The sequence below is a fragment of the Vanacampus margaritifer genome, chromosome 10, assembly GCF_051991255.1.
Source record: "Vanacampus margaritifer isolate UIUO_Vmar chromosome 10, RoL_Vmar_1.0, whole genome shotgun sequence".
Classification (NCBI taxonomy): Eukaryota; Metazoa; Chordata; class Actinopteri; order Syngnathiformes; family Syngnathidae; genus Vanacampus; species Vanacampus margaritifer.
The window spans coordinates 11620189-11646128 of record NC_135441.1 but is presented as its reverse complement, the minus strand read 5'-3'; the positions used below and the strand labels follow the sequence as shown (position 1 = coordinate 11646128).

At 39.1% G+C, this 25940-nt stretch overlaps 1 protein-coding gene across 3 annotated transcripts in view; it reads right to left on the bottom strand.

The window, feature by feature from the left end:
* The window catches only part of htr4 (5-hydroxytryptamine receptor 4), a 65761-nt gene extending 59904 nt beyond the window's left edge, over positions 1 to 5857 (bottom strand). For all 3 annotated transcript variants that reach the window (XR_013295698.1, XR_013295699.1, XM_077578855.1), the window contains exon 1: positions 5618 to 5857. The gene's annotated coding sequence lies outside the window, so the exon portion shown is untranslated. The remainder of the gene's footprint in view (positions 1 to 5617) is intronic.
* Positions 5858 to 25940: the final 20083 nt, after the last annotated feature.

The window sequence follows — 25940 nt, the reverse complement described above, 5'->3', positions numbered from 1 at the left end:
TACCATCATGAATCATCTTAGCAATATCATTGACAAAATATTGCAACAATGTTGTTTTCTCCACATTTGACACATCCCCTGAGGGAGCGTTGAGCAGCAGCGGGCGGCGCGCTCGGGAATCATTTGGTGATCTAACCCCCCAATTCTAACTCGTAAATGCTGAGTGGTAATGGGTCCCATTTTTATAGTCTTTGGTATGACCCGGCCAGATTGAACCCACAACCTCCCACTCTCAGGGTGGACACTCTACCACAAGGCCACTGAGTTGGTATACACACTCCCTTATTTATTTTTTTTACTATTGATTTTTAATTCTGATCACTTCCAACTGCAAAGACTTGCAATTTTCATTTAAGGTTTAAATATATATATATATATATATATTGTCAAAAATGTATCTAAACTATTTATTGAAGGCTAATTGTTGTCACTTTCTAATATTTTCATTCCATCAACTCAGTCACATTTTGGAGACTTGAACATGCTCAGAAAGGGACCAAATTGTGCAAAAATGCCAATGCTGGTGGAAATGAAAAATAATTTGAAAGCAGAATTTGATAACACAACACTAACTTGAATCCCTCATTTGAAACCCTGAAACACAATCATTTGAAACGTCAACCCAAGATTGAAACCCTGATTTGAACCCATAGCACTTGTTTGAAACCCTAATTTGACATTTTTACCCTAATTTGAAACCCTAACATATCCTAACCCTGCCTTGAAAACCAAATTTAACACCATAAACCCTTGTTTAAAGTTTAACCCAGGCATGAAACCCTAATTTAAAACCCTAACCCCAGTTTGAAAGACTTAATATGAAACACCAATCCTTGTTTGAAACCATGATTTGACACGCTAACATTTATTTGAAACCCTTACTCAGGTTAGAATTCAAATTTATACTGGCATGATACTCTAATTCGAAACCTTAAACCAGGATTCAAACCCAAATTTGAAAGCATAGCTCTAGTTTAAAACCCCAACATGAAACGCTGCTGGAACCCTTGCTTGAAACTTTAATCCTGGCTTGAAACACCAATTTGAAAACCACAACACATCCTTACCCCAAGTACGAAACCTTAATTGACCTATTTTACCTACAATGTTTTTTAAAACCCTAACCCAGGAATGAAACCCAAACACTTGCTTAAATTTGAGAGTTATAACACTAACTCTAGTCCAGAACTAAAACTCAGATTTGAAACCCAAATATGCAAACCTCTTAAAACCATTATTTGAAACTTGAACACTTGTTTCAAACCTTAACCCCACTTTTTACCCTAATTTGGAGCCTTACGCCAGGCTTGAAACCCAAGTTTTAAGCCCTAACACTAGATTGAAACCAGAACACTCCTTTGAAAGGCTAGCCCAGGTTTGAAAGTCAAATTTTCTTACCGAAACCGGCCCTGGCTTGGCAACCTAATTAAAACCCTAACACAGGTTTGAAACCACAATTTGACACTTTACCGCTTGTTTGAAATCGTTATCCCTTGTTTGAAAGCCCAATTTGAAACCTTAACACTTGTTTTAAACCCTACCCTTATTTGACACATTATCCCAGGACCCAGGTTTGAAACTCTAATCTTATTTGGCAACCTTACCCAAATCTTGACTCTGATACCATAATTTTCTCGTTTCTGAAAGTTTCACATGAATTACAGGACGCTTTCCTCGTGCATCTTGTCAAACCCGAGCAGCATACTGAACGCGCCCTCCTCAGAGTCACTCACATGCTCTTCGAATTCAAAGCACAAAAGAACCCGAAAAGGTGACGTCCTTGTCAATGTCCACCTTACCTTCAAGAACACTCCTCAATCACGTCCAATCATTCCCACCCAGCGTAAGCTCCAGCCTGCTGATCTACAACATCGCCGCAATGTCACCCCAACTCCGTGCCACTTTCAATTGTGCCTGTCGCTGTTGTGTGCGAGTATGGCGTGCATGCGGGTAACGTGCAGGCGGGCCAAGGTGTGAACTGCCAACCCAGCGCTCCCTCGTAGCGTAATCAGCACCTTCGACCCCGCCAGAAGCTCCATAAAATGTTGCGTAACCATAAAAAGCAGGACGGAGGGCGTAAATACTGTACTTTTCAAGCACATCTATTGTCAAGTCCTTGAACTGGAATATGTAAATCAAATACAGTATAGAGGACTTTATACTCTGCATACAGTGGAACATGCGAAGGTTGATAGCCATATGCCTAGTGTACAAGGTTCAAATGTGGTCACCTCTAACCCTAACCTCTATGGCAAATCCGTCTTTGAAGGACGCTTGTAAAATGACTGTAAAATGTCAGCTTTTAACCAAAATAACGTACTTTATGTGACTTTTCAGGCATGACATCTTGAGACTTTTGTGGGTCTAGTGATCATAGACGTTACTACCAAATTTCGTATTTCTAAATGAAACTGGCTTCAGGGCCTGAATTTTTTCTCAAAATTCCAAAAGGCAAAGTATAGATCCCTAGAAAAACTGCTAAAATGCCGCTTCAAACCAAAATGGCAGACTTACTGAGTCTTTGGGTTTCCTGAAACTTTTTGATGGATCTGATCATGGCCTTCCAAAGTTCATGTTACAAAGTATAAAGAAGCTTTTTGGAAAAGTCCCAGCGGCACAACTGAACCAGTTTTTGTTGTATAGCAAACAAAGGAAAATCCGTTGACGTGCTGACATCACACAGCGCAGAATTAGTGCAACAATCAAGGCGAAGGCAAACACACATAATCCCTTAGCATTATTGCTCTTCAGAGTGTTGACTCGTCTATCAATGAGAAGATCCATGGATTACCTAACACTCCAGATCACGTACGCCAACACATGTAATGTATGTGGCCAACACATGTCATCTCATTTGACTCTTGACAGATGGCAAAGGGATTGTGAGTCACATTGTGGTCACACACGTACATATATGCTGTAACACTCCCACATACAACAGTCTTGATAGATGCAATTACAGTATTCTTGCCCTTGAAATTGCTTTGTTTCATCCTCATTATTATTCTCAGGGCAAATAAAATATCTTTTTGAGTGCTTTCTCATAGTCAAAATAAAAAAATGTAGTCTCTCGATATTTTTTGTGGGTATACTGATGCCAGCCATGTCTACCAAATTTCATGTGGTTATATGAAAGTTGATTAGGGGGCCGGATTTTGGAATTTGCGTCAATGGCCAAACCCACTAAAATGTTTGTTTTCAACATAAATGCTGCACTTCCTGTGTCTATTCTTTTGAATTTTTGGTGAGTCTCTTCATGGTAGACATGCCTACTAAAATTAATGTGCCAAGTGTAACTGCATGGCTTTGGTGGTTAAAATTTCGATTTTATAAAGATGACCAAAATTCCACCAGTCTTCCTGTGTTTTTAGGCATGGCTTCTTGACATTTTTGTGGGTCTTGTCATGATAAACATGTCCACCAAATTCCATGTGGCTATGTAAAACTGACTTTGGAGGCTGAATTTCGGAATTTGTCAGTGGCCAAAACCCCTAAAATGTTTGCTTCAAACCAAAATGCCACACTTCCTGTGTCTTTTCCGGCGGAGCTTCATGAGACTTTTTGGTGGGTCTCTTTATGATAGACCTGCCACCCAAAATTAATGTTGCCAAGGCTATGGTGGTTAAAATTTCGATTTTGCATAGATGACCAAAATTCCACCAGTCTTCCTGTGTTTTTAGGCATGGCTTCTTGACATTTTTGTGGGTCTTGTCATGATAAACATGTCCACCAAATTCCATGTGGCTATGTAAAACTGACTTTGGAGGCTGAATTTCGGAATTTGTCAGTGGCCAAAACCCCTAAAATGTTTGCTTCAAACCAAAATGCCACACTTCCTGTGTCTTTTCCGGCGGAGCTTCATGAGACTTTTTGGTGGGTCTCTTTACGATAGACCTGCCACCCAAAATTAATGTTGCCAAGGCTATGGTGGTTAAAATTTCGATTTTGCATAGATGACCATAATTCCACCAGTCTTCCTGTGTTTTTAGGCATGGCTTCTTGACATTTTTGTGGGTCTTGTCATGATAAACATGTCCACCAAATTCCATGTGGCTATGTAAAACTGACTTTGGAGGCTGAATTTCGGAATTTGTCAGTGGCCAAAACCCCTAAAATGTTTGCTTCAAACCAAAATGCCACACTTCCTGTGTCTTTTCCGGCGGAGCTTCATGAGACTTTTTGGTGGGTCTCTTTACGATAGACCTGCCACCCAAAATTAATGTTGCCAAGGCTATGGTGGTTAAAATTTCGATTTTGCATAGATGACCAAAATTCCACCAGTCTTCCTGTGTTTTTAGGCATGGCTTCTTGATATTTTTGTGGGTCTTGTCATGATAAAGATGTCCACCAAATTCCATGTGGCTATGTAAAACTGACTTTGGAGGCAGAATTTCTGAATTTGTCAGTGGCCAAAACCCCTAAAATGTTTGCTTCAAACCAAAATGCCACACTTCGTGTGTCTTTTCCGGCGGAGCTTCATGAGACTTTTTGGTGGGTCTCTTCATGATAGACATGCCTACTAAAATTCACGTTGCCAAGGCTTTGGTGGTTAAAATTTCGATTTTGCATGGATGACCAAAATTCCACCAGTCTTCCTGTGCTTTTAGGCATGGCTTCTTAAACTGAATTTTCGAGGCTGAATTTTGGAATTTGTCAGGGGCCAAAACCCCTCAAATGTTTGCTTCAAACCACAATGCCACACTTTCTGTGTCTTTTCAGGCAGAGCTTCGTGAGACTTTTTGGTGGGTCTCTTTATGATAGACCTGCCCACCAAAATTCATGTTGCCATCTGTCAAGTCAAACTGGCTTTGGTGGTTGAAATTGCGGTTTTGCATAAATGACCAAAATTCCACCAGGCTTTCTGTGTGTTTTCAGGCAGAGCTCCATGAGACTTTTTGGTGGGTCTCTTTATGGTAGACATGCCAAACAAAATTCATTTTGCTAAGTGAGACTGGTGATGGTGATTGAAAATTAGATTTTGCATAAATGACCAAAATTCCACTAGACTTCTTGTGTGTTTTCAGGCATGGCTTCTTGAGACTTTTTGGGTCTACGAAAGACATGTCTACCAAAATTCATGTTAAATGGGATACATTTTCCTATTTGTCTAAATGGCCAAAGGCACTTTAAAAAATCTAAACAAAATGTCAGCCTTGCACAACTTGCATATAGCTTTTTGATAACCCCACCCCCTCCCTCCTTGAGTGTACAGGTTTGACATGTCTACCAAAATTCATGTTGCTATGTGAAACCAGCATCGGAGGCTGAATTTAAAAATAGATCAATATTTTTATTGGTCACTAAATAGCCTTTTTTTGTGTCACCAGGATGAATATTATGAAAATGACTTAAATGACCAATAACATAATAAAGATTTCAAGCAATTTCAATTTAAAGGGAGCATTCCTCCACACTTAGCTCCCTAAAAAATTAGACGGCATCAATGTTTTGTAAAAGATTTTAAAAGTGGAACTATTTCCGCACAGCAAACAGTTCACATTCTGATTTGGGTCTTTCTGACAAGCCTTCAAGTTCACTTCACCCTGCAGACAATTGAATGACCAAGGAAGGTCAAAATGCCGCAAAGGTGGCGTGCATGGAAAAGGAGACTACTCACCATGTTTCCGCGCGCTTCCAGCCCGTCACGGCGCTAAATCCAAACCCCTTCCAGAAATCACATCGTCCTCCGATCTCGGAGCTCCACAGACCGGGGAGGCGCTCACGAAACCTAAACGAGAGGGGAAAGCCAGTGACTTGGACCAAGCAGGTCCAGCCAGCCAGCTGCGTGTGCGCGTGGATATTTGGAAAGAGTCTCCAACCTATACGCGAGTAGGAGGAGAAGTAGATGCAGCGCGGTTGTGCTTGCTGGAGTGCGTACACGCGCGCTCTGGTCCCTCCTCCCCATGTGAATGACACATGCTTCCACGCAGACGTGCGCGCGCTCACGCCGCCACTCCTCATTCATGCGGAGTGAACGTGCACGCGAGGAAGGAGATTTGAACGCACACATGTTGAGTAAGTATAAGAAGAGAAAAATTTGATGCAAAAGACAAAATCAAAGTTCACACAGGTGTTCAAACATCTCTGTCGCCCCCTGCTGCGAACTGGTGGAAGAGAAAGTGATACTTGCGATGCTGATAGTGATACTGATAGTGATACTGAGCCAAAGCACATATTTACTCGAAAAATGACATCACTAAACAAAAATGTGACAAAAGTATATACAATCTAGTTGAATAATGGTGGCGTGTAATGGTAGGTATAAGAACAAAGATATAAAATGTTAGCAGGTATTTAATATTTTTCTGTGAACACAATTTGGGGGAATCACTCAGGTACGCAAACACTTTAGGAGCCCTACCTATAAATAAATATTCATTAAACATCAAGACAGTAGACCAAAAGTTAAAATCCTCTGTTCAAATCCTCATCACGCACAAGGTCTATTTTAGATCTAAAGTTCAAATTTCATAACAATCTGAAATAGCTAAATGGACTACATATCTACTACGCTACAAAAAATTGGACGGTGTTCTATGTTTTCAGGTATGGCTTGTTGATTGTGGTTGGTCTACTATCTGTGATGGATATGCCCATCTTGTGGTTAAGTGAAACGGGGCTGAATTTTGGAAGAAAATTCCAAAGAGCACTAAAGGTGTTTTATATTGAGTCATTACATTTCACCGCAATTTATTTTTACCCATATGTCTAGTATGTCAGGCTCAAATTTGGTGGGAATCAGAACAAATCTCTCGAGCAATTTTGTTATTAAAGGACCTAAAATTAGGTAGCAATCAAATACCCCAAAATAGAGGGAGAAAAAAAATTGTGATACTCAAAATTGCCTGCTAAATGAGTGCAGCAAGGCTTACTATGTCTTTTATGTCATCCTGAGGCTTTATGCTGGGGGTTGAATTAAATAAATGACCAAAATGCATTGATAATGGCCACTTTATTAAAGCCAAATGGCAAGCTTCCCGTGTCTTTTAGAACAAAGTTTCTTGAGGCGTTTTTCTGAGTCCTTTCTTGATTGACATAAATACCAGATATCAAGTGGCTTTTTTAAATTTAACTTAATATCGTGTTAATGCACAAAACACATCTAAAATGTTTCTCTTTGAGGGTTCCTTGATATTTTTGATCATAGCCTCTTGAGATTTTTTCGTGGGTCTATTTGTGGTAGAAATGCCTACACAATTTCACGTTGCCAAGCAAAACTAGCTTTCAGGGAAGAATTTTCAGAATGTCATGTTGATATGTGAAAATAGCTTCAGGTGCCAAATTTTTTAATCGCACACATGGCCAGAATGCCTCAAAAATGGCTGCGTGAACCCATACTTTCTGTCTTTTGGGGCATGGCTTTTTTGGGACTTTTTTTTTTTTTTGGGTGGGTTCAGTTTTGATTGATTACCAGATTTCATGTGTCTGAGTAAAACTTGCAAAATGCCTCTAAAATGTTTGCTCCAAAGCAAAATGGCTGATAACCTGAGTGTTTTCATGCTTTTTGGTTGGTCTACTCATAATAGACATGCCTACCAAATTTATCGAACATACAGCATGTGAGCCCAGATTTGGGGGCTGAATCCACTATTCATAGGAATGCCTACCAAATGTATTGTTGCTAAATTAAACTTCAAAGGCTGAGATTTCGAATTCTAGTGAATGTCCAAAACACTTTCAGTTCAATTCTGAGAGGGTGACATTCAGGACCTCTAAAATATGTCAATTTCTTCGGGGAAACACATTCCCCGCCAAATGTTTTTGAGTATGGAAACATGTGAACAATTCTGGCAGTGACTAAGTGCTTTTTGCAGCCACCCTCAGTGAACTGCAACTGGTTTGCTTCCCCAGCGAGATGTTTTTTGCGGCGATAACAAGCAGCAGACAGCAGCCTCCGTGGCCTTCCGTGCATTTCCTCTATGTGATCCTCTCTTGCTTTCTTTCCTTCTTTTTCCTCTTTCTTGTTATCTCCCGGCCGTTCTGAGCCTTCGTTTTTGTCGTCTCGGGGAACACATTTACAAAGTACTTTACTCACCCGCACAACACATCTTTTGTATAGAATACGATAGAATAGAATGGAAGAAAGGCTCTATTGGTCCTGCAATGGGGTCATTACTCTTTTACCGCTTTAGCGGCAAAGTGGACAGGAGCAAAAAAAAAAAAAAATAATAATAATCCCATGGGTGGTGGGGGGGGGGGGGGGGGGGCGTGGTTGGGTTTATCTGGAAAAATTACTTACTACTCTTAAATAAAATTAAGTAGTTTTTTTAAGCTGTCCATATCCTTGGTGTTTATTTTTATTTTACTTTATTTATTTATTTTACCATGGAAAAAAAAAATCTCTTAGGGTATTAGGACTTCACCCCCCCCCCCCCCCACCCCTAAATAATTATGTTTTTATTGTGTTTTCTTTAGATAAGGTCCTCATTCTAGAAAATAATTTTTTTTTCCTCTTGGAAGAAAATTTAAATTTTATCAAAAATTAAATGGACAATGTGTAGAAATGTTTGCCATCTAGTGGTGAACTAATAGACCTAAGTCCGTAGGGGGTGCATTTTGAAGCACATGCACTATGGTGCCTCAGAGTGACTAGAATGACTTTGCAAGCCTACCACAAATTATTATGTTGTTTTTTTTTAAACAAAAGAACATTGAAAAATCAAACATTTCTGACACGTTGTTGCTTTAAGGCCTTTTCCCACTGCACTTGTTTTTTTTGGTGTGCAGCGGGACAGCACACAAAGATGACAGTGCTCTGGTGCAAACTTGCACATAAGCGGTTGCTTAGCCACTTACGCGTAATTACCGTAACATGGATGCAAACACCCACCTTTTCTCATAAAAATTCAGTCCTTATTCCTGAAAAATACTTATTTTCTGCGTCAAAGAACAATGTTAAATGTTACTTCATTTATATAGAACTTTTCCACCTTACAAAGCCATCAAAGCACTTTACAGTTTAACAACTCATTCACCTGCTGATGATGCAGCATCAGGAGCAACTGGATGTTCAGTATCTTGTTTGAGGATATTTTGACATAGTCACAGTGGCCTGGGATTGAACCCACAAAATCAGGTTTGCAAGATGACCACACTATCACTGAGCCATGCCACCACAGAGAGAGATATGATAACTATTTCCTCTTGGGAACCAGTTCTCACAAACCAAATGATATCCTTAATTTCAATTTAAAAAATGACTTTTACTGTTGAAATAGTCAATGAGACTTTTTTTTGTCGCCAAATACCTGGCGCGCACTCCGGTCAAATATTTTGAGTTTGTGAACATGCAAACAATTTCAGCAGCGACTAAGTGTTTTTATCTTGGCGGGCGGCGACGCATGTTTTTCAAAGCGAGATGTTTTTCAGAGCGATAACTACCCACAGACCGGCCGCCTTCCCCATGTTCCCACTTTGTGATCTCTCTCTTTCTCGTTATCTGCTCGCCGCTGTCCGCCTTCCGGGTTCTTCCATTCCTGCTTTGTAATTGTCGTGTTTGTCTTTCATCCTTTCTGCTTCTGGAAAAACAGCATCCCGGTTATGACACACGCTGGATGTCACGGTGCAACAATTCAGCAGCACACACGCACGCGGAGCATCCGTCAATTTTACATATGGAAAGAACACCTCCACGCATCTAAGGGCCTTAAGATGCCATTTTGAGCAATTTCCTGAAAACTTGTGTACAGTGATTTGTTTACATATCGTTCATGAAATTAGTTATTTGGTCATGAAAGTAATAATTGTATAACTTCAATGAGATTTGTAGCTCACAAATCTATCATTCAATGGACAATTGGATTTCACATTTTCAATGCAAGTTGTGAAATAAATTAATCGTCGGCCATTTTGCTGCCTGTTGTCGACTTCAAATGAAATCACAGTTGCTTTCCCCCCATAATGCTTTCTTTCTTTTATTTTTTTTAATTCAATGTTGTTTTCCCACATCTGCTCCCCTCAAAGTTTGTTGTTGGTCTAATTGTCGCAAATCAGGACGAGGAAGGTTAATGCGATGTCATGCAGTCAATGAGCCTCGTACACACTTTCTCTCTTGGTTTGAGCCCACACGCAAGACATCACTGTGTCACTGATTTCTGACAATAATTATAAATAATGAGTTAACAAGGTAGGGTAAATATCCCTCATTGCTTTTACATTTCTAATGATCTACAACATTTCAGGGAAATTAAATTACAATGTCACATCACTGGTGAGCTATTTTTTAGAAGAAGCCTGTCAGCTACCCAAGCAGTTTTTGTTTCAGTGTCGCACTAGGAGACAATATACTTTTCAGCAGGGGCGTGTAGAGGTGGAGGTAGCCAACAGGATGGCAGCCCCGGGTACCCTGCCACTCCCCCGTACATTGGGGTTCACCCCAGTGGACGAGATGATAGCCTCCCTCTGCGTTCGGGTAAGGGGACAGGTCCTGATTGTCGTACAGTATAGCTCAAAGTGCCCACCTCCCAATTAGAACCCGAGCAGCGCAGCAGTTTGATGTGTCACGTGCCTTTGTGGTCACGTCATCAGACTTGCGATATGTCATCACAAAAGTCTCAAACGTGTCAAATTCTCAGCCTGTCAAATCTTTTATTTGGTACGCCGTCTTGACTTTGCAATCAAAGCGAAGAAGCTCCCTGAGCCGCTTTGATGATTTTGTTATCTGGCTTTAAAAATGTACAATATTGCCCTTCATGTCGTGCCAGAAGAGCGGCCAGCCAGCAGCGTTTCTGTGCCAACCGGTCGGCCTATCCGTCTTGGCCGAGTGAAGCGACGAGAGCCCGTCGTCATCTCCTTCATCGGATCAGAGCGCTCATTAAAAGTCAAGTGAGTCACTTAGAACCAATCATCCAGCAATCCTTCTTTGCCTTCCAACTGATTAACACATTATTACAACTTCACTCTAAAAAGAAAATACATTTTTTAACGCGTAACTTTATCTAGTCAAAAATGTTCTTTCCAATATGTTCTATGCAGCCTCGAGGGTGACACGGGAGTCGATTTTCACTCCCGTCCCATCCCATCCCACTCCCACTGCAAAAATCCCATCCCAGTCCTGGACAATAGCAAAAAAAAAACAATCTCATCCTGTCCCTCTCCCATTCAGAATTACTCCTACTCCCGTACTGCTCCCATTATGGAGGTCAACTGCATTATTAAAAAAAAAAAAACAGTTTGGGTTTTTTCCCAAACGGATATTGAATTAATCCTGCTCCCGTCTGCTCCCGTGAAGTTTTTATCCTGTCCTGTTCCAATCCCGTGATTAAAGGTAAAGTTTACTCCCAATCTGCGGGTATCCCGCGGGGATCCCGAGATCTGCGGGATTCTCGAAAAATTGTCAGCCTGTAATGCAGCCCCACTAGTCCAAACATGGTATTCTGATAAGCACCAAAATGTACCCGATTTTAATCCATCTCATGTGGCGACCATTTTGCCACTTGCTGTCGACTGAAAATGACATCAGAAGGGCTCAGCTTGCTAACGTCACATGACCAAACATAGAAAACAGGTGAGCTGTGATTGGTCCTTACCTGAGCAACTGTGAAGTTATTTTCAGTCGACAGCAAGTGGCAAAATGGCCGCCCTCTGAGATAAATGGATTTTGCTGCTTAAAATCCATCTTAACCCGCCGATCATAAATGTGATGGATCTGGGAAAAATTGGGGATTAATTAATGCTTTTGCTGCTCATATTTGGGGGTGCGGATTCGCATCCTAACCACTTCACACTCGGCTACCACATCATCTACAAAAAGCAGAGATGCAAAAAATCCTCTTTTTTTTTAATCATCATGACAAAATTATGGTATTAATCTCAGATTTTTAATTTTTTTTTTTTGAATCTGTAAATAATCTTACTTTAATGTCATAAAATGTCATTTTGTACCAATAATACAGGTATACTATGTTTCTGACTTCCAAAGGAACTTTTTTGTAAACGCAGACAGCAAATCCCGTAAAAGATTGTTTTCATGCTGTTAATGTTTATAGTCATTAAGGGCCACTTTGAGGCAATTTTTCGCCCAATTTGCTGCATTCTGAAGAGCTGGACAACAAGTGTCGTCACATGACCTCCACTTTTGCACCAGCGAGCAAAAAGTTGCAAGGAGCCGGTGCTGTACTCCACGTCTTTCACAAACACCATCTGTGCCTGGTAGGTGGCGAGCGTGGCGAGCATTGCGCTGATTGGGACGTCTGATGACTCACATTTGCACGTCTACAGACGCAGCGTGGGGTCGGCCCTTCATTCACTCCTGTTTGTCATTCCTCCTCCTCCTCCTCCTCTTCCTCCTCTTCCTTCTCTGTGCTTTTCACCGCACTGCATTCACGACACAAGCAAAATGTCTTTGTGCAAGCAAAGTTTTCTGTCAAAGATGATTTCAACTGAATTGACTCTTTGAAATACTTCTCACACAATTCATTTCAAAATGGGGCCATCATGTGTCAAAAAGGAAAATTGAGTTACATGTATTCATATATTCCAATTCTACACCTAATTCCATTTAAAATAATATATATAATACATGAGAAGTATATCATCATCGTCTATTAATCACTCATTTTCATACACTTTGACTATGATTTTAACTTTGGGGCTGATAGGAAATAAGAAAGAGACCTTAAGGAGGTTATTTTTTCAGAAGTCGCAAAAGTGAAAATTCTGACCACCTTTTTTCGTCAATTACTCAAAAGCAACCTTTGCGACATGCAGACCCTTTAACCAGAACGGGTCACAAATGTCTTTTCCCAGAGAAAATAATGGAAATATACATAATTTATGCCAGGGTCAAGCTGTTATTATCTTGGAACAAAATCTGACTTTTTTTTCCTAGAAAGAAAGAGCAATTTTCAACAGTAGCCTACATATTTTTTCCTAGTAAAAAAAATGACTTTTGAAAAAATAAAAATATGATTAATGATATATGACTAAAATAATATGGCTAAAAGAAAAAAAGTATTTTCTATACAGAAATATTTTAATCCACAAATAAATGTACTTTTCCCTACAAAGAATAGTTGCATTTTTCTTGATAAATATAAAGATCATAACTGTGATGATTTTCATTCATCCAAGTTATTTAATTTTCAGGGTGTTGAATCGATTGCTACTGGTCTTTTCTTGTTGTCTGAGGAAATGTTTCAACTTTCATCCAAGCAGGCTTCATCAGTTCATGCAACAAGACTCGGTTAGTTAATTAGTTTTACTTTAGCTGACTCTTATCCCGGAAAACACAAATAAACTTCTTTCTTTTTTTTAAGATATGAGTTTTAAATAGAATAATTTTAAGGTGCAGATTTTTAAGCCAATAGAAAAACAAGAAGAAGGGGGCAATATCCTTATAAAAACGAACCAATAAAAGAAAGAAAGAAAGAAAGATTGACATTGATCTTTATTTTTTTGTCAGCAGTTATTCTCAAACCAAACATTTTCTAGAGTAACATTACTAGAGTAAGCCAAAGTACGACTAGTGGTACAGAAACTGTCACGGTTGGAGTTGGAGGACCCAAATGCAGGGAGGCAGGAAAACCACGGCAGGGACGCATGCCATACTGAAAACAATCCATTCAACAAAAACACTACCAGGGGTACTGGGCAAACAAAACCAACAAAGCTCTAAAAAGATCAAAAATCCAAGCAACAACAAAACACAAGAGTGGCGACAGCGACAATGATCCAACCCAGTCAGAGGGGAGACAGGAGACTAAAAACACACACTAACGACACAACAAGACACACCTGGGGCAAGACACAAGTGGCTGAGGGCACTGATTGGTTGACACGAGGAAGGACAGGATTACACTTAACAAGACCAAGGGAGACACACAACCAAAAACAGAACCCAAACATGACAGAATCGCTGTGTTATAGTATAAGGTACTTTTTTATATGGGAAAATACACCTTTTTCTCACAATATTATGGCCTATATATACAAATCCCCCCTCCCCCCCGTGTTGCCTTAGATGCTATATTTCAGTACTATTTCCTGTTGGGAAAAACTGTCAATCTGAATAAAACAATAAATTTGTACCTTAATATAGGAGGACACTTGCATTTTGTTTGTTCATTTTTCTTTTACTGTTGGACTGAGACTCTTCAAGTTGAAAAGGGCAGTTACACAAGCGAGCATCCACGCAACACGTTGACCTTGGCAGCAGGCCAGCAGAAAAATCAGCAAGAGTGCATCACACTATATATACAGCATACACATTAGAGCATAGTGTATAGCACAACACGACAATGGAAGCAGCCTGAGGACTAACATAAAGAGCAACGCAAGGCCACGTCATTCACACACACACACACACACACACACACACACACGCACGCACACACACACACACACACACACACACACACACACACACGCACGCACACACACACACACGCACACGCACACGCACACACACACGCACACAATTGATGCTATTTATGTCATTACACAAGACGTAAAAGAACTGATAAAGCATGTCATGAAATTACTATCAAGATAATGCCTTTGTCGATATTGCGTCACCTAACACTTGTTCTCGTTTACAGTATGAAAAAAATGGAAATAATATATGACCGTCATAAAAATTTTTGGGCTGGAACAAAAGAGGTTGACAGGTAAGAAGATTGTTATATTTACTTTCTCAAAAAACACACAAGAAGCTGGTCACATTCTGAATTGAACTGAATTGAACCAAATCAAAACCTAACTAAAATTACCCAATGGAAAAGCCATTCATTTGTTCCAGTCTTCCATTATGTGTTAGCAATAGCATTAGGCTACAACAGACTAAAGACTCAATTATGTTTTATTTTTTTGTTAGTTTGTTTTATGTAAGGAACGTGTGTAGTTCTTCTTTTTTGTTTATTTGACAGAACTTGTAAACTGGGAGTGCCAATAGCCAGAAGTCTCTTTTTTCAATAGTTGTTCACTGTTTGCCAAACTGTTGCTTATTGAATTGAATTCACTGCCACCAAAAACATGTTTACGTTTCTCAAGTATGTACTCATGAGTTAAAGCAACAACAAACAAAAAAATGGCCGAATGTCGGTTCACATTTTAAAAAAAACTCTATCTTAAGGCATAATCGTAATAAACTATTAAATGATGGGAAGAAGGTGAATTTTGCCAATACAAAAATTACTTCCCAATATGCCACGAAAGATTAATTTAAGAAGTTTAAATGTTTGGAATAATAATTAAGTTCAGAAATATGGAGGATGAGTTACATTTGGATAATGTCTCTTCATTTCAAGGTATTTTTCAATATGATGCATATGAAGCATGAGAAAACAAAATGGTTTGAGAATAACAAAAATAAGTATAGTTTCAGTTGGTCCAACACTTCATGTTCAAAATTTTCAGATAAGTGTCTATTAAAACATTTTTTTGGGTTCAGAATCAAACCATGAACAAGTGAGAATGGAGCCAGGGTGGGCGGTAATAGCCACTCTTTTATTTTCATCAGCATAACAAGTGTGGGTACAAAAGATGGATTTGTCGTTAAAATGATTCAAAAGACTTGCAAAGGGAGCAGCCAGCCGCACAAAACACTCACACCTGCTCACAAACACATTCTCACTTACAGTGGTGGCTGAAGATTCCATTTATTTGATGAATTAGGCTATTTTTTTTTTTTGCCGCTCCCTTCAAAGAACCAGAAGTCAAGAAGACGAGAGCAGCTTTAATCAGCAACTCTTGCCTTTGACATTTAGTCACACACGCACGCACGCACACACACACGCACGCACACACACACACACACACACACACACACACACACACACACACACACACACACACACTATGATACAGTAGAGGTGAATAAATAGTAAATTGAGTACACTTGACATTTTGATTTCCCCTCACAATAACGCGGTTCACTTTTCACCGATTTTTTTGTTTTGTGTAATTTTGCATGCATTTATTCATTTTTTTAAAGTGGTGTACCTTTTTTTTATGAAGGTTTGAACATGACAGTGTTTAAACAAGAGAATTGTGAGAAAATATAAATGCCTATATGAGAAAGTGTATATAGTGTGTGGTGAGGGGTTGTCCAACCTTAAAAAATGTCTAATAAATGAAAAAATAAAGCTACCTATTTCGCCGGCTTTCACTTATTGCAGTTATTTTTTGGAACGTAATCTCAGTGATAAAACGAGACAACACTGTACATAATTTTATTGATTATGTAAATTTGGTACGTTAGTGGTGTTAAGATATTAAATATAATGTAAATAGGGTACAGTTACTTATTAATTTTTCTTTTCTTTTCTTTTTTTTGAGAGAGCTCAGTATTGTTCATTCGGTAATTTTACCGATTCGACATGTCATCGTCATTGCTCTCTCTCACTCTTTTTTTCTTCCAATTTTATTTTGTATGTACACGTGCGTGTGTGTGTGTGTGCATGTGTGCGTGCGTGTGAGTGTGTACCCATACCGTTCACCTAAACCGAATACTTCAGAATCCATCTAGAGTCGTGAGGTTGTCAGGAGACCCGAGGAAGGATCAAAGAAAAGAAAGGAAAGTGAAATCCAGCACCGACCAGACATCACCTACTACCCACCGGGTTACCAACCAGAGTCTTTCACCAACCCCAGAAACATCTAAATTCCAACAAATTAGGGAGACCTCAAGAGACCAAAGGAGGGACTGAGAAAAGGAAGGAAGGACAGATGAAGCACAGTGAGATCCACAGACATCAGCTTTCCCCCATTCAACGACCAGAGGAAGAAGCAGATTGTGTTTGAATTTCGATAGATGCTGGTGTGGTGGATCTGGCATGCATGAAAACCTCCACCAAAGAGGGGAGCCGTTGACCCCCGGCCAGGACAGAGCAAGCACAACCCCCCAGGGCCCCCCAAGCCATGGCAGCGCCAAGGCACAACCCCCGAGCCCCGCAATAGGGTGCAGTTATAATGCTTTACAGTATCAATTTACAGTGTGAGCACAATTTCTGAAGTGTTTATCTTTAGATGTCTCAAGTATTATGGGAAAATAGTTTCAAAATAAAGAGTAAATTAAAGCTCACATAAAGATGGTTATGTGTCCCAAAGAATTGAAGGAAAATAGCTTGCCTTCAAAATAAAAGTTCTCAAGAAACAGATTACCTTCAAAATAAAATGAGGTGTCCCAAAGTAAAACTAAAAGTTCATGTTAATAGTAACATTATATATACAGTATATATATATATATATATATTAAAACAATAAAATAATAATAACAACAAATGAAATTTCTAAGAAAGGCATCCAAAAACATTGTTGGAAAAATAAATGGCCTTCAAAATAAGGCATCACTTTAAAGTTGAAAGTAGGTGAGGCGTCACTAAGCGTTGTTGGGAAAATAGGCGTCCTTCAATATTATAGGTCCCGCTAAATTGAAATTAAGTAAGGTGGCCTTATAATTTAAATTCACAATGAGGTTGAATTTAAATGAGCTGTCCCAACACAGACTGCCTTCAAAATTAAATTTAACGGCAAGGTTAAATGTAGGTAAGGTGTCCGAAAGGATTGTGGAAAACTAGAGAAACTTGAAAATAAAAGTTTGCATTGAGGTTATAATAAGCTACAGTGTCCCAACAAAACATCTTTGTGAAACTGACTACCTTCAAATAAAAGTTTACATTAAGGTTGTAAGTAAGTAAGGTACCTCAGTGTTGTGGGAAAATCAAAGTTCACAAAAAGTTTAATTCAGGTGAGCTGTCCTAAAAGGCAAAATAGCTGGCTATCAAAATTAAAATTTTTGTGTATTGAGGTTCAAATTAAGGACTCCTCGTGCATTGCGGGAAGACTGCTTTCTCAAAAACAAAATCTCACATTCAGTTAAAAAAAAAAATCCTATTCACGAGTCAAACTTCAAGAGCTCGCGCTTAAATTGGACGAAATCTTAAAATGAAGTGTGAGTGAGTGAGTGTGTGAGCTAGTGTGTGCACGTGCGCGTTCCAAAAGTCAATTAAAAGTCTCCAGCCAGCCATGCAGGGTAATAATTGCTTGACATGTTTCCCCCAGTTCCCCGAACGTACTGAGCACTCTCCTACGCTGTCGGCTTCATCTGCTTCCTCGGCTCGTAAACTTTCAATGCATGAGAGCATCGGTCCCCGCTCCAAACATCATCTGTCCAGACGATAAGATAGTAACATTTGCTTTGGGACCTTGCAGTGTGAGTGCCACCAGGATTTTATGAAACATGACAGAATCTTTACTTAGGCTTGAATGAGGGAATCGAAAGTAAAGTAAAGCCTGGGTTAGGGTTTCAAATGTGTAAAGGTTTCAAAGTAGGGTTGCAAGCCAGGGTTAGGGTTTTCAAACAAGGCTTAGTGTTCCAAGTTAGGGTTTCAATCCAAGGTTGTTTTTTTCACATAGAGTTTAAAATTTTAAAAAATTCCAACCATAGTTAAATTTCAATGTAGGGTTTCCAGCCTGGATTGGGGTTTCAATCAGGAGTTATGGTTCAAATTGGGATTTCAATCAAGGGTTTCAGTCTCAAGCTAGGGTTGGTGTTTCAAGTTAATTAGTTGTTTCAAAGAGGGGTTTCAAGATAGGGTGTCAAACCTTGATTAGGTTAATATATTAGGGTTTTAGTACACAGTAAATTCTGTAGAGTAAATTTGATTATATTTACAGTGGGACCAAATAGACTCCGTTTTAGATTAATATTTACACTTGGAAGAGAGTAAAAAAAAGACTTGTAAAACAAATAATAAAAGTCGCTCAAGGGTTGCGGAACAAACTCACAACCTTCATCTTGGGAGAACACTGATCTACTCCCTGAGCCACACAGTTCTGCTTTGCGTTAGTATATTGCTCATGTCAACTGGAATCTTCCTAACTCTAAGACCAAAAACATTCTCCTCTTGGAGATAAGAAAAGAGTAGGAGGGGCATAGCTCAGGTGGTAGTGTGGCAGTCTCCAAAGCTGAAGGTTGTGAGTTCATTCCTCAACCATGGAGTGACTTTTATTTATTTTTAAAATTCTTTATTTTACTCTCTTCCAAGTGTAAATATTACTCTAAAACTGAGTCTATTTGGTCCCACTCTAAATAGAGTCAAATTTACTCTACCGAATTTACTGTGTAGGGATGGGCCAGTGTCGATACAGGGTATCAGTATAGATACCAGCCTTATTTTAAAGTATTGGTACACACAATGGCAGCTCATATCAGTATCAGTCACCTTCTTCTGACTGTTTTGTTACCTGGAACTACAAATTAGAAATGAGAAATTAATAAATTAATTAGTTTCATGCAATTTTAAATAAAATGCTCTATTAAAATATTTTTTAATTTTTTATTTTATGTATCAAAAGTACTAGTATTGGTGACTACTCAAGAGCTGAGTACTTGTACTAGTATCAGTCTGAAAAAAAGTGGTATTGAATATCCCTAGTTGTAAGCATTGACTAAAGTTTCAATTGGGGGTTCAAAGTAGAGTTTAGATTATGGGTTAGAGTTTCTATTAGGGTTTCAAAGTTCCAACCTGGGTTCAGGTTTCAAACCAGGGCTACCGTTTCCAAATACTGTATGCTTTCCAACAAGTGTTAGGATTTCAACTTGGGCATTTAAAGAAGGGTAAAACACGTTTTAGTGTTTCTAACAAGGATTGGGGTTTCAAGTTAAGGTTTCAAGCCTGGTATAGGGTTTCAAACCAGAATTAGGGTTTCTGGTCAGAGTTTCAAGCCTGGGTTGAGGTTTCAAATTGTGATTTTAAATAAAGATTAGGGTTTTGTATCAAAATCTAAAGCCTGGCTTAGGGTTTAAAATTTGAGTTTCAAGCCAAAGTTAGGGTTTCACAGCAACGATATTGAATGCAGCCTCAGGTCTATATTAGGGTTTCAAACGAGTGCTCAGGTTTACACTGTATGCAGTCCACCTGGATACTAGTCAAACACAATCATGTGTTTGTGCTGCTCTGTGTATGAGACATGTGGCTGGCGCACACACACGAGCAGGAGTAAACAAATACAGGAAGGGTCTCAGCTGTGAAGAGAGCATCAGTAATGTCTGGTCCACTGTTCACCCTTCAGACCACAAAGTGGAACAAATGAACGAACAAACAAACTTTCATCCTGGTGTAGATTACTGCTTTCTTTCATGTCAATGCTGAAGAAGTTCCAATGGAAGATGAAGGGTGGCGCTAGAGAGCTTTTACAAAACATAACTCTTGTGTAGCGTGTCGGGGTCATTACTAGCACGGCCTTGTAGATTGAAGAGGAATAAGGGATGCGCTTCATTAGCCAGAAAAACAATTTCAAATGGCAGGCTGAGTAAACACACGATGAGTTTGTCAAGTCCTGTGACCTTCAGGAAAACACAATACGTTACTGTAAAGCACATTCAGTTTGTTTTCCTACAATTAGGTTTCAAACGGGGGTAATGGTTTCAAGCCAAGGTTAGGGTTTTACTTTAAATTTGTTTTTCAAAGCATGGTTTCAAGTCTGATTCAGGGTTTCCAAACAAGGGATGGTGTTTCAAATAGGTGGCAAAGAAGGGTTTCAAACAAGTGTAATTGTTTCAATGTATGAGTTTCAAGCAAATTATGGATTTAAAGGTGGGTTTTGAGTCAGGTTACGGTTTCAAATGAGCCTGGGTTAGAAAGACTGTTCTGGGAGGGTCTCAAACTAGGTGGTGGATTTTCTGACAGGGACACAAGTTCGAATACGGTATAAGAAATGTCAACATTAATTGAATAGTATGATAATAATATTTATAGGAGAAGGTAGACGGAGGATATGATTGGAGAAGTAACTTTTCAGTTGAAAAGAGATGAAGAATGGTGGAAGTTAAAAATGTATGGGATCGAGTTGGCATTGGTTGAGAGTTGGATTTGACATGGGAGGAACATGTTAAGAAAGGAGAAGACGGGGTTTAAACAAATCATAATAGTGTGATGTTTGTCTGGTATGAAATTGGAGGTAGTTGTAATGCTCTGCGCTAAAAACAATATATTTCAATGATAAAAATCAATGGTAGATTATATGCGTGTAGCATGTGGGGTAGCAGCAAAGACAAAGTTAAAGAGATTGCAGTAAATTCAGGCTCAGGCCAGGGGGATCATTTGGGGAAATTGGGTAGTTTTAGAGTAGATGAGATAGAGATCTTTAGTCAGCCAAAGAATCATCCGTGAAACTAATGTGCAGTGCAGATAATAAATCACCATCTAGAGGACAACTTCGACCCTGTTGAAAATGCGTAACCTGACCGCAGAGAGCATAAAAGGTTAGCATAGCATTAACACAGTTGACTCCATTCAATCTAATGAGCGTCAATAGTTTGACAAGAAATATGCTTATTCTCCAAAATTGACCGTGTAGATGAGATAATAGAATGAAAAGCTAAGTGTAATGATTTGTTATAGTTCTTTAAATTATTTAAGCAAACTGTGTTAACAATTGGTTTAACGTGTTTAAGCACTGCTACCAATTTTTGTTATACGTTTGAATATATTTGTCTATTGATTACGTGTATGGATTGTGCTTGTAAATGATGGTGCAAGATTTATGACTTGTGATTAATTAAATTAATATTACTTTTATATTGTTAATGAGTACTAGTATTTTGGAAATTGATTATAATTCATGTAGTACTATTAATAATTTATGTGCACACTAAAGTTGGTAGTAATTACTGTAATGCGCATCATTTCAATACATTGTAAAAGCAGGCTTTGTTTACAGTATGTTAGCTTAGCATTCCAGGTAGCAATTTGACCCGCATGGTGTTAATGGCACAGGTGAGCAATTGTAAGAAGAAACTGAAACATGATGTAAACATGCTTCTTCCTTGTGTGCTTGTCACCACTCTAACATGACATCTTTTTTTTTACCTGGTTGCCCAGTAGTCAGCAAAGCGAAGCCCTCAGGGTCCAGACGTGCGTTCCGCTACTGAGGATGTCTGAGCTCACACAATCACCGCAGAGAAGGATGAGGACAAGTGTGACCTTGCAAACAGCTTCCAGCACGGTGGTGTGTGTGTGTGTGTGTGTGTGTGTGTGTGTGTGTGTGTGTGTGTGTGTGTGTGTGTGTGTGTGTGTGTGTGTGTGTGTGCGTGCGTGCGTGTGTGTGTGTGTGTGTGCGTGTGTGTGTGCGTGTGTGTGTGTGTGTGTGTGTGTGAGAGTGTGCGTGCTTGCACGCTTCAAACCCTACTTTGAAATCCAAATCCAGACTTGAAATCATACCAATGACTCAAAACAGTATTTCACAACCTTAAAACAATTTTGGGTTCCCAAAACAGTCTTGAAACATTTGCCAGGAATGTTGGTAACGTTTTCTGAAGGTTACGTTTGGCTGCAATTTGGGTGCTCAATGATTGCAATGGATTATTTTTTTTTTTTTACATCTCTGGAACGTTATATGTTGGTTACATATTGGTTTCCACTAAAGTTATCGTTCTCTAAGTGTTACTTTTTGGTTTGGTTACACACCAGTTTCCACTAACATTTATTTTACTATTCAGTAAATTACTATTTACTAGAGGTGTTTGAAAAAATCGATTCGGCAATATATCGCGATATTACAGCGCGCAATTCTTGAATCGATTCGATATGTGGCTGAATTGATTTTTAAACATAATTTTCTTATGGGAATATTCAACAAAACGTCTTACTTAGGGTTAGGATTCACACATTAAGCATGTAAGAATGTTATATTAACGGAACATTAAGCCATAATATTTTATTTCAGCATGAAACAGACTGTAACCTGTTTGTTAAATGCAGTGGCTCAGTTATAAGCCTGAATTTTCAGATAAAAAAAACTACATTTTCATACAAATCTTACAGTGTACATGTACAAGTTTACTGATTAGTATTTTCAAAATTTAAGTAAAAAAAAAATTGCAATAATCAATTTATAGATTCGTATCGGGATTAATCGACCTATGAATCATGATACGAATCGAATCGCCAGGTACTAGGCAATTCACACCCCTACTATTTACTGTTCACTATTCAAACCTGGGATAGCTATCCCAGGCTTGAAGCGGTAGTTTGAATTGGTTGCTCTGGTTAAAAACCCTACTTGTAAACCTGAACCAATGCTTGAAACCCTAACCATGATGTAAAAAGTCTAATCTCCTGATACCCAAATATTAGCTTGAAACCCTACTTTGAAACCTTAAACCAGATTTGAAATGTTGCTTTCAAACCCTGATCTTGGCTTGGAAGCCTACTTAGACACCATAACCTTTATTTGAAACCCTAGTTTTAAAACCTAACCCTATTGTAAAACGCTAATCTTCTCCTGAAACCCAAACATTGTCTTAAAACCCTGCTTTTAATCCTTCACCTTTTGTGTGTCGTACCCCGTTCCATTTGAAGTTTTGTCCATGCCGCATGACTTTGTCACAATGTTTAACTCTATTATTTATTCCAGGAGATAAGAGCGCCCCTTCACTTTAACACAGCTGAATGAATAGGATTTTACAATATACACACTATCATTCTAATAGACCAATGTGTGTGCGTGTGTGTGCAAGTGAAGGCAAGTTGGTGTTTTTATTGCGAGGTATTTAACACACCGACCGCAACATTAAAATCCCGTCACAGCTCAGCGTACTGGATCAGCACTGATGCGACATTCGCTCACACTTCTCATTCGTTCTTAAATAATGTGCTTCAAAAATAGGGTGTTATAGATTAGGACATTGTGTGTTATGCAGTTTAATAAATTGGTGGTGACACGAATTGATGGAATTGACTGTTAAAAAACGAATACAGAATCTGAATTTTGGGATTTGTTACAAGATTGTTTGATTGGCAAGGCATGTGACATGCGGTGGTTGCAAAGAGTCGCGCAAAGCGTGCTTTTCGGAAATATTGGCACGTGTATGGGAATGTTTAGCCTGCTAATGAGCATAAAATTTTACTTTTTAAGCAATCAGTCAATAAACACCTTTGCCGCACATGGGAGGAGTTTTCTTTCTTTTATAGTATGTTGCTTGCTTAGCGCAAATTAAAAGTGGGGCGTTTTGCTCCATTGTGCAAATGCAGTTGACTCCTAGCCAGTCTAAGTGACTCCCCACATTCCCATTAAAATCAAGGTGGTGGGTGGTGTCTGGTCGGTGCTGGATTTCACTTTCCTTTCTTTTCTTTGGTCCTTCCTCGGGTCTCCTGACGGCCTCACGACTCTGGCTGGATTCTGAAGTGTTTGGTTTAGGTGAACGGTATGGGATTTTTTAATAGGTTTTAGGTGAACTAATGAATACACACTCACACGCACGCACACACGGACATACACATACTCACCCACATACAAAATAAAATTTAAAAAAATAAAAATAAAAAAGAGAGAGCAATGATGATGACATGTCAAATCGGTAAAATAACTAAATGAACAATACTGAGCTCTCCAGAAAAAACAAAAAAACAATCAAGGTGGTTGAGGTGCACACACTGCTTGACATTGCGGAAGTGTGTTTCCACAGGTAACTGAAAAATCTCCCCTGGAGAATGATGGAGTCAATTGCACATGTGACATGGAGATTTGTCAATTGAAGACCACCTTGCACCCACCATCGTGCTTCATAGTTAGCGTATCTGCTAACTGGTGGTCGGTGGATCCTGATTTGCGTGCCGGTACAAAGTTTGTTCGATCTTATTGCAGCTATGTGGCCAAGTTAATTGCAACTCAAAACAACTTTGACACTGTGCTGTGATTTTATCGTTGCTATGGCAACACAATCTTACACATAATAACAGAGGGGCATCCAAGCAGGCCCCACTCAGACTCCCAATGTTTTGATCTCGGCTAAACGAAGAACCGGCGGGCTAATTAGCCCCCGTCTCCCGTCTGATTTGTAACAAATAAGCTCCCGACGGTGAGCAGACATTTTATTCTGGTGCCAATCAAGTGGGAAGTTTTGTTTTTTCCCAGTCACAGAGATGATGACAGAGATTCCTGTATGGACTCTCAATAATTGATTGCTGGAGGTGAAGAAATAATTACGAGGACAGAGGGGAATGAAACAATTCCTGGATCATAAGATCTTTAATAACTGCCTCCGTGCCTGATAGAAATAAACAAAGTGACTAGAAATGATCCAGAAAGAGTTGCCAGCACGCGTGCATTGTTGCGCCATGTAATTAATTTGATCTTTTCTCTCGCCAAAAAAAAAACAATTTTAAACTGGCATGACATATGCATTTGTACACACATTGAATGTACTGTATATTGTGCACCTCTCATAGCATGTATTGGTTGAACGTTCAATCAATCTGTCAGCAGGTGTTTCTTCCAGTTATTTTCATTCCGGGAACTCCTGCACAAACTGTCACTATCAGGAAAGCAGTGTGATGAGACCATCAGTCAAAGAGCTTTGTGAGCAGCTGGATGTTAGTTATTATGTTGTTGTTTTATTGTAGTTGTTGAATGTCTATCTGTCTCACACAGAAGATGAGATTCTTTGCAATAAGCTTTGTCACACCTTTTGTTCTCCCGATCTCAAAACACTATGGAGTGTCTTGTCTCTTTGGCAGGAAGGTGGCTTAATGTTAACACAGATTGCAAAAGAATGGGCTTACAAATATCATTAACATCAATGTCATAGTAAGAAAGCATTGAATACTTGAACACAAATGATCGAGTAACCTGGGATGTATTACTTATCCTCTGCGAAGAACGCATAACATATCCATATCTGTATTACGTGTGGCCAATGCACACACATCAGATGGAAAAGTACAATGTGTATTGAATTAAGTACAATGTTATATAGAGGGCAATTCTTTAAATTAAAAACATGTTACAGACATTTTTCTTCATTTCAATGGGGAAAAATGTGAGATATGAGTTTAGATTTATTTTGAGTTATGAGCACAGTCACAAATGAATTAAGCTCCTTTTCCCATTTCAATGCAATACCTTGCCATTAAAATACTGTATTTGTTAGTCCATGAGAGTTTTCTAACATATTGGCCAACAATAGTGACGTCATAAATTGACAAAAATTCCCATAA